The sequence below is a fragment of the Ambystoma mexicanum genome, chromosome 1p (assembly GCF_040938575.1).
Source record: "Ambystoma mexicanum isolate Mex_15411 chromosome 1p, UKY_AmexF1_1, whole genome shotgun sequence".
In the NCBI taxonomy this organism is placed as follows: Eukaryota; Metazoa; Chordata; class Amphibia; order Caudata; family Ambystomatidae; genus Ambystoma; species Ambystoma mexicanum.
This window is the reverse complement of record NC_090921.1, coordinates 824,079,073-824,086,122: the sequence shown is the minus strand read 5'-3', so window position 1 is coordinate 824,086,122 and position 7,050 is coordinate 824,079,073. Positions and strand designations below refer to the sequence as shown.

Genomic DNA, 7,050 nt, shown 5'->3' with positions numbered 1-7,050 from the left:
TATCACCGAGGACCGTGAGAAGGAGGAGCAGGGCATTAGCCCGAGGTACACAAAACACGGGCTAGCCTCTGTCTCTGTGAGAAAGCTCAGACGGATGGGTCTCTTCGCTCCAAAATACAGCGTGCATGCAAGTACAAGTTCGAATCCCGTGAGAGAATCCAAACGTTAATGACGAGCGAGCTTTTCAAAAGCTGCGACACAACAAGAATGCCGTAAAACGGCTAGAAATCGAAAACCAGTAACCACCGACACAGTATGAAAACCACCATTCTTACTGCGAGCACGGAGGTCTACTAAACCCAGCCGTTACAGAGCTACATCACATGACCAGAACGCGAGGTCACGTGTTTTTTGTTTACGTCCCGCGCATCAAAGGGGCTGTTCTTTATTATAACTCTATAAACTACACTGATTGGAATTAAGACAAGAGGTAGCGATGTGTCGCCCAAAACGGAGTACAGCGGACTCAAGGGGGGTGTATTGAGCAAACGAAATAAAGAAACGACAAACTGCACGGTGAGTACAGATCGGTGGGCGCCAGAACATTTTGTCGCAGGGATCCTAGTCCAGGTAGGAATTCGCAGTAACTCTGAGCGAGCATCTTTGGGCTGGCACTGACAGAGATGCGATTAATTCGTCAATAGGGTATATGAGAGCTACGGTAAAAAAAAAAAGCCGTATCTGAGAACGAGCCTGCTCGTGAGAAGTCTATAGCTGTTTGGCTAGATGTGCTCTCGGAGTTTGCTTTGGTAATGTGATTTACAACCCAGATAACTCGCGCGGCACTCAAATTCGGGTTTAATCGCGAGGGCACATCATTTACGAGCCATCATATCAAGTGATTAACGCAGTGGCCATGAGCTACGTTGGCGTATCTCTTATAAACCCGTGTGAACTAAAGAAACAATCTTCACACAGTGCTTTAAGCGTGGTAAGAAAGTGTGGGGTTGGGCCCATTCGGGGGCGTGGCTTGCCGGGTAGGCGTGGCCTAAGAGTTGATGGGCGTGGCTTAAATAAGAACATGTAAAATGCACAGGGGTTGTCTGGCATACATAACTAAGTGTATATTACAACACTGTCTGCTTGGTACAATCTAAGTGTGTAATCCTGGGCACATCGTTTAATTGCATTGTCTTATCTGTAGCTCTGTAAATGATTCTGATTCAATTCATAGCTTATGTTAATATATCATGCTATTATTAAAAGAAACGAATGACTATTGAGTTGCGTTCTGGGAATGGGGTGACCTGGCTTCTCTCCTACTTCACCCTTCCTTTCTCCTTCGCATCCTATTCTTTCCCCTTCTCTTCTTTCCTCCTACCCACTTCCTTCCGCTTCTCTTCCTCACTTCTTTCTTTCGCTTCCTTTCACCTTCTCTTTTCCTCTTCACTTCCTCCAGTTTTCTCTCTTCCTTGTTGCCACTTTTCTCCTTTTCTGTATTTTCCTTCCACCTTCTCTCTTCCTTCCCCTTCTCTTCTCCCTTCCCTTCCTTTCCTCTTCTCTTCTTTCCCCCTTCACTTTCCATGCCTTCCTCTTTCTACCCCCTTCTATCTTCCCATTCTTTCCCGCTTTGCTCTTCCTGCTCCCTTCCCTTCCTTTGCCCTTATCTTGATTTCTACTTCTTTTCTCCCGTCTCTGCCTCCCCTTCTCCATTCCCTCTTCCTTTCCCCTTCACTTTACCCCATCCTCCCCTTCTAGTTCTATCTTTGGCACCAGGTGAGGCATCCATCCCTTCCATCCAGCCCATATTGCGTTTTTGTGTGGTATAGACATCACTTGGCTTGTTTGTGTGCTGTGTGCTTTCAGTTTTGGCCTATCATCCTTCTGTGTTGTGTCCTTCCCCCGTCACACCCCCTCCTCCCATTGGCTAAGTGCTCCCCAGCCTGAGCTAGGGCCTCTGTACGGCACTCGATCCTCGCTAGATTTCCATCCTTGGCTCAAGGTGAGGCATTCATCCATTCCATCCAGCCCATGTTGAGTTTTTGTGTATTCATAGACCTAACTTTACTTGTTTCTCGCCCCAATTTATGTTAATAATTTCAATGTATTTGCCCGCCTTAACTTACACCCCCTACCCATTCCCGTCCCGGCTTCCTGGTTCTGTATATTCCCGCCCCTACACATCCCGGCCTCTGATTGGGTCTGCCAGCCCTTTTCGGCCCTCACCCGAGGGCTGCCCCTGCCCATGGCAGCCCCCTCCGGCGAAGGACCCAGAGATAAAGGACAGCTCCGGCAGAAGTAGCTCAAGATCGTGTCTGCCGGTGTCAGCCGGGGAAGCAAGAAGCCTGCAGCTGTCAACCTGCTGCTACCAACCGCGTAGGCGCGGAGCGGTCAGGGGGTTAGCAATCACTGCTCTCCACTAAACTGACCCACTCCTCAAATGTTTCTATTTTGCTACCACACCACCCTTTAGCACCTCAGTTAATTGTATTGTTTATCTACCCCTCACATTTCCTCTGGAATGTTGCATTTGCACTGCTGCTGTGTTATTACTAGGCCTAATCCCCTCTTTTTAGGAAAGTCGAATCTGAGTGGTTTTGCATTGTAGTTACTGTTGTACTGTGAACTGGTCCCATTAGGCTCTCTCCCACTATTTAGGCCCCCACCCCTGCTGGGGTACCATTGTACTGCTGTGTCTCCTGCCTGCTCCTCCTGTGTGTTCCCTACTGTGTGATCCCCACCCCCCTCTGCACTTCCTGTGTTGTGTGGTGCTGGGCTGTGTCTCTCCTTTGCTCCCTCCTCCACTTTCCTCCTCCTCGCACCCTCTATGGTGCTTTCTCTCTCTCCCAGCTTCCCTAACCGCTTCTCTATCTCCTATGCTATCCTATCCCTCTCACTAAGTCTGTAAGGAAGAAGTTCAAGAGGGACATCCTGGTCTCGAACCCAGGCCTCCCTATCGCTGATACTTACATCAGTGCTTCCTCCAGACAGACTCTCACTGACATCCTCTTTGTCATTGCCTCCCCAGTCCTATGGTACCCCACATGGTCTCGGTTCTCTCTCCTATCTTTTCCTCTCACATTAATGGTGTCACTCGGTGGGAGGTCCTCTTGGCCTCCTTCCACTCCTCTAAGACCATCCTGGTCCAGGGTCATCAGACCAATCTCCTCCTTTTTTCCTAGGCATTTCCCACCTCTTATCAACTTCCTTCCCTTTCCTGCTACTCCTTCTAGCACCTGTCTGGCTCCTCTGCCACCTCCTGCCTCTGCCCACTCTCGGGCCCCTCTACCACTACCCCTGGGTGTACCTCAAGCCTGTACTCCACCCCGGAAGACTTTCAAATGTGGCAACATGCTCCACGTCGCTACTCTCAACTCTTGCTCTGCTGTCAAAAACTCCTCTGACATCTGCTACCTCCTTGAAGAACTTGACTTGGATGTCCTCGCTCTCACCAAGGCGTGTTTCACTGCCAGCTCTGTCACAAGTTTGTGCTAAACCAGAAGTGGTGCGGAAGATAGAGGGTTGGGAAGGGCGGTTTTGGAGGGGGTTTCCCATCGAAAATGATCAAATTTACATACATTAAATTAAACCCGCCTCTAGGGTCATAGTACTCGGGAACCTCAATTTAGGCCTTAATGACCCCTCACAGACCACTGCCTCAGCGGTCGCCAACACACTCTGCAACCTGGTAACTAAGCATCGGGTCTCAACCCAACCTGCATTAATGGTAGAACCCTGGACTGGTAGCGAATCTGAATTGCCAGATTTCAATCAATTCCAACCTACCTTGCCCATGGTCTGACCACCACATTGCAACATTCACCCACCCACAGAGGAAACAGCAGCCACTTACCCCCAGCCTTGCCTCTGCACTTTTCAAGCAGCACCTGCATAATCTCCAAAGAATCTATCTCGCCTCTTCTAACACACTCCTAGCAGAGAACCTCGACTCGACAGACCCAAATACCCTCCTAGACATCTACTTAAACACCATGACCAATGATATGAACTTGGTGGCCCCATTAGTGCCTGATAGAGCGAAACCGGCCAGTCACATCAATTCCTGGTTTAACCCCACCCTTAAGGCCTCTCGCCTTAGAAAAAGACAAGTGGAACCGGCTTGGAGAGAAGACGCAACAGATCAATCTAAAGCCTCCTTCAAATGAATTACCAAGGAATACAAACAATCCATTATAACAGCCAAAGCAACGGCTTATAACAAAAGAATAACTAATGCCAGCTCCAATTCCCAATAACTCTTTAGAATCCTCAAAGAGCTAGAAACACTGTCCACCCCACCTAGCACTGTTTCTAAAGATGGGCATGGTGCATAGACATTCAAAATGCTATACGAGCCAAAATGACCTTTCTACAACAGAAAAAGAAAATAAACAAGCCTTAATTTGGACTCAAACCCCACGCTTCTCCGTTAGTCACCAACGCACACCCTCATTCCACTTCAGAGAAGTGTCTGAACCAGAAACGACAAACATACTTAAAAAGCTCAAACCCTCTAAATGTAAAGGGGACATCTACCTTGCTAACATCATCAAAGACTGCTTGAAATCCTTAGTCCCGTTCATTACGAGATTTATCAATGCTTCTGTCTCAACGAGCAAAGTCTCAGCCAGCCTTAAAGAATCCTGGGTTCTTAGCCTGCTAAAAAAACGTGCTTGACCCATCAGCGCCCAACAACTACCGTCCCATTACAACAGTGGACAGGGCTGCCTACGAGCAAATACAAATCTTCCTAGAATCCATCCAAATCCTGAGGGTGTGCCAATCAGGCTTCCGACCAGGTCATGGGATGGAATTGGCATTACTGGCCCTAAAAAAACATCTTGATGCCTTCATAGATGGAGGCAAGTCATCCGTCCTTCTCCTGGACCATTCTGCCCCTTTTGTCTTGGTGAACCACAAAACCCTCTGCAAACATTTTATGGCCTTCGCAAACTTCTCCTGCAAAGTCGCAACGTGGATAGCCTCTTTCTTGGAAGGCAGATCAATGAGAGTCTTCTCGGATACTGCCACGCCCCTCCATCTCCATTCCGTTTGGAGGTCCCCAAGGTTCATGCGTCTCCCCTCCACTCTATAACATTTTTATCAAACCCCCCTTTGACCTCTTGGACTCAATCAGCATTGTATACACCAACTACACCGATGATACCCAAATCCTCCTTCCACTGTCAGGCATCTATGACACAGACTCCCTTACCATCAAAAGAATATATTCCACTGTCCAAGCCTGGATGTCTATGAACTACCTATGCCTTGATGATGACAAGACAGAGATCCTAATGGTGGGGTCTCCAGCCATGCGAAAAAAATGTAATGCACAATTCTCAGCCTTCACAATAGATGGCATCAACATCCCACTTTCAGTATCTGTTAAAACCTCAGGCATCTATCTGGATGCCTTGCTATCCCTCTCCAGACAGGTGAATGCAATTGCCTCCTCAGCGGCATACACAGCAAAACTCATTCATTCAACCAGGCAATCCCACATGCCGACCAGCTGCCTCACCATCGCCAGAGCAATCACAGGAGCAAAACTCTACTACTGCAAGGTTCTCTTTGCAGGGACTTCAAAACAAAACATCAGCAAAATGCTGGTAATCCAAAACAATGCCCTTAGCGCAGCACTCAACATCCTGAAAAAAGATCACATTTCAGCAGTCAGAACGAAGGCGCACTGGCTTCCAATCCGAGAAAGAATAATATTCAGAATACTCTCCATCACTCACAAATGTGTTGCCAACACTGCCCCGGAATACCTGTCGCCGAAAATTGTGAGAACTACTTCCTCCAGGCTAGTAAGGGTCATCCACGCCCATCGACTTGTTCCTCCAACCTTCAAAAAACATATAGGAGGGGTCACACATTTCCCTGCACTGGCAGTAAAACATTGGAATCCTCTACCCTCTTCTCTAAGGGCAGAGGAATCTTACTGGCCGTTCCGTAAGGCCCTAAAAACATGGCTTTTCGCCTAAATGACTTTGTTGATGTTTGAATACTTCCAGAGAAATGTCCTTGCGTGGGTGGTGAGCCTCCTGCCCGGGACTTTCCACTCTCGCTCGTATGTCTGTGTGTATGTCATGATGCCTACCCCCGGGGATCCAGACCAAGTCCAGCAACCCCGGAAGCAGGCATCAAGTTATTCCAAGCAAGCCCAACAACCCCTGCTAGGGGCTATTTGGGTGCAGTCCTGTCATCTATGGCGCCAGGCTCATATGGAGAGTCAGTCCTGCCGCCATATGCGCCAGACTCATAGATTAAAACTTACCTGATGCAGACCATGCTGCAAACTTACCTGATGCAGACCATGCTGCAAGAGCTCCAAGTCAAAAGAGGCTTGGAAGGGACTACTTTACCTAGGGACTATTTTTTTACTCGGGTGGGGTTGGGGAGGAATACTTACCTGGGACTACTTTGGAGGCTATTTAAACCACGCCCGAAGAGCAGCACACGCTTCGCGTTATTCTGTATCCAGCAGCGTAACGCTCACTGTGCCTGCAAGTCTGCATCCAGTCTTCTGCCATGCCCGCCTCGAGTCTGGAGCTCCTAGAAAAAGGGAGAAAGAAGGAGAAAAGGTTAGAACAAGAGCAATACCTTTTGTACCTTACCTGAATTCCCGATCCACCGCGCCTTCGAGCTGGAAGAAAGAAGTTATTTTATGTGCGTCACCTTGCCTGCTGCAGCGCCGCGCTGAACTCACTGGCCTTCGCAGCATCTTCACTATCCACCGCATCCTTCTGCATGTTCCCGCCGCACTCCGGCACCTAAGGGGAACACAAGAACAGCAAGGTGAGCCAAGGGAATAAACAGAGGCAATATTAGTTACCCCCCATAGACTTACCTGATTTTACCGCCGGGGGTACTATTCCTCTTCACGGGTCGGCGCAGCCTCCACCGCATCTTCGCCGTACCCCGGCCCCTAAGGGGAACAAAAGGACAGCACGGTGAAACAAAGGTACAAACAAGGGGAATCCTTCTCACCACAATAGACTTACCTAATTTTACCGCCGGAGGCATTATTCCCCGAAACTTCATAATTTCTCTCAGCACCTGAATAAGGGAGAAAGCAACAGGTTACATACTGACATTATTTTA

General features: G+C 48.6%; 1 protein-coding gene across 3 annotated transcripts in view; it reads left to right on the top strand.

Annotated features, from left to right (window-relative positions):
• The first annotated feature begins 345 nt into the window (after positions 1-345).
• Positions 346-7,050, top strand: part of POLR3GL (RNA polymerase III subunit GL) — a 304,240-nt gene continuing 297,535 nt past the window's right edge. The window contains exon 1 of one of the 3 annotated variants that reach the window (XM_069652604.1): positions 346-516. The gene's annotated coding sequence lies outside the window, so the exon portion shown is untranslated. The remainder of the gene's footprint in view (positions 517-7,050) is intronic. The other 2 variants (XM_069652578.1, XM_069652595.1) reach the window with 2 other exon arrangements.